At 51.2% G+C, this 2,283-nt stretch overlaps 1 pseudogene; it reads left to right on the forward strand.

Moving 5' to 3' along the window:
• Positions 1-519: 519 nt before the first annotated feature.
• Positions 520-722, forward strand: LOC119852386 (annotated as a pseudogene).
• The last annotated feature ends 1,561 nt before the right edge of the window (positions 723-2,283 follow it).

Genomic DNA, 2,283 nt, shown 5'->3' on the forward strand with positions numbered 1-2,283 from the left:
CGACAGTCATCCGGTTCTTCCAAGACAACTCCTCCCTCAGGTTTCCCAGGCACTCCTTCTGGCCTCGCACCTGGGAAAAGGGGGATTAGTGGCTCAGATGGAAAAGTTGTTTTTTGCTCCGGAGGTCCATGCAGCTGTGAAGGCCGAACTGCACAGTGTGGGTTGTGTCAACAGCATAATCATCAAGGAGCAATCAAACCACAATTTATGGGACATAGCAAACTGCCTGAGTACCCATTTGCTGTGGTCCAGATGGACTTCATGGATTTACCACCAGTGACAGGACTAAAACACTTGCTTGTCCTGGTTGATCTTTTTTCAGGATGGGTTGAGACTTTCCCCACTCGAAAAACAGATGCAGTATCCATAGCAAAGTGCCTCCTCAATGATATTATTCCCCGCTTTGGAGTAATGATTCGTTTGGAAAGTGACCAAGGACCCCATTTCACTTCCCAAATTATTTAACACTTAGCGAAGGCCCTAGGCATAAAACAGGCCTTGCATACCCCCTATCATCCACAAAGTTCTTGGCCTTTTGTCTAAGATCAAGTATAGTATCTGTTCTTATCAGTTTAATCTCTTTTTATGAATACTTGCAAGACCTGCACTGAAGATGGATTCTCCTGCCGCTATTTTTTACAAAATTGATGCTGCTTTGAAGGTGTATTCTGCTGCTACTACTACTTTGGAAGGAAATCCTCTTTCTGCTCCTGAGACATCCACAGTTCTACCGTGTACCACCACTGCTGCTGCTCCACAGAAGGTCTCTCAGACTACATCTACAAAGAAGGTCCTAGGTGCCTCCAGGACATTGCAGACCAGCAGCACGAAGGGGAAGATCGGTGGCTGCTCAAAGGACCCCCTCCGAGATGCTGTTCCAGTAAGATCCTGCATCCTGAGGATGGCCTGTCGGGACATCACAACCTGAAGGAACATCTCCCCCGCTCCCCAGCAGCACCAGCTGCCGAGGGTCAACCCCCCTGCCTTACAGCAGCTGCCGACCGAGAGCCCCCCCGCTCTCCAGCAACACCAGCCGCCAATGGAAAGCCCCCCCACTCTGCAGCTGCAAGATGCTTTCAGGCAACCACCTCGCCAGGTCCCCGACGCCGGTGGTGCTCTCGCTGCTCTACACACCATCAAGAGAGGAATCTCCATAGACGAGACCAGCATCTCTCCAGAGACCACCCAGAGGGTCACCAGCACCTCGCCGGATGCCTGCCCAGCCTCAGAAACCACCCTGAGTGACCCCAGGTCCCTGCTGGATGCCTGCCCAGCCGGAACTCTTGACCCCAACTACCCACATCAGGATGAACCAGCCAGCGATACCGCTGATGCTGCTGGAACCCTCCCGCTGCAAGGTAATGAGGACACCATCTACCTGCAGTACCCCCTTGCTGCAGACGTGCTCATCTGCCCGATCTGCTCTCTGCCCCGAAGTTCCACCTCCTTGGTGGCGTCACCAGGCACCTGAAGATTCATAGATTCATAGATACTAAGGTCAGAAGGGACCATTCTGATCATCTAGTCCGACCTCCTGCACAACGCAGGCCACAGAATCTCACCCATCCACTCCTATGAAAAACCTCACCCATGTCTGAGCTATTGAAGTCCTTAAATCATGGTTCAAAGACTTCAAGGAGCAGAGAAGCCTCCCTCAAGTCAACCATGCTACAGAGGAAGGCGAAAAACCTCCAGGGCCTCTCCAATCTGCCCTGGAGGAAAATTCCTTCCCGACCCCAAATATGGCAATCAGCTAAACCCTGAGCATGTGGGCAAGATTCACCAGCCAGATACCCAGGAAAGAATTTTCTATAGTAACTCAGATCCCATCCATCTAATATCCCATCTCAGGGGATTTGGCCTATTTACCCTGAATATTTAAAGATCAATTACTTACCAAAATCCCATTATCCCATCATACCATCTCCTCCATAAACTTATCAAGTAGAATCTTAAAACCAGATAGATCTTTTGCCCCCACTGCTTCCCTTGGAAGGTTATTCCAAAACTTCACTCCTCTGATGGTTAAAAACCTTCGTCTTTAAACCAAGTCTTCGTCTTGCCACAGCAAGCGGGTCGCCTTCAGCTGTGCCCTCTGCAGCCTGTCCTTCGAGACGCAGAAGCAATGCAAGTCACCTGCAGGAAATGCCTCAAGGGAACAACACAGTCTCCTGCCCGGCTCCCAGCCCTCCTGCTGCGCACTGGCCCGCTGCTCCTGAGCCTCAGCAAAGAGAAGTGAGTGTGCAAGATGCTATCAAGAAGCCTGTCCCCATCGCCCGGCCA

The sequence above is a fragment of the Dermochelys coriacea genome, chromosome 2, assembly GCF_009764565.3.
Source record: "Dermochelys coriacea isolate rDerCor1 chromosome 2, rDerCor1.pri.v4, whole genome shotgun sequence".
Lineage (NCBI taxonomy): Eukaryota > Metazoa > Chordata > Testudines > Dermochelyidae > Dermochelys > Dermochelys coriacea.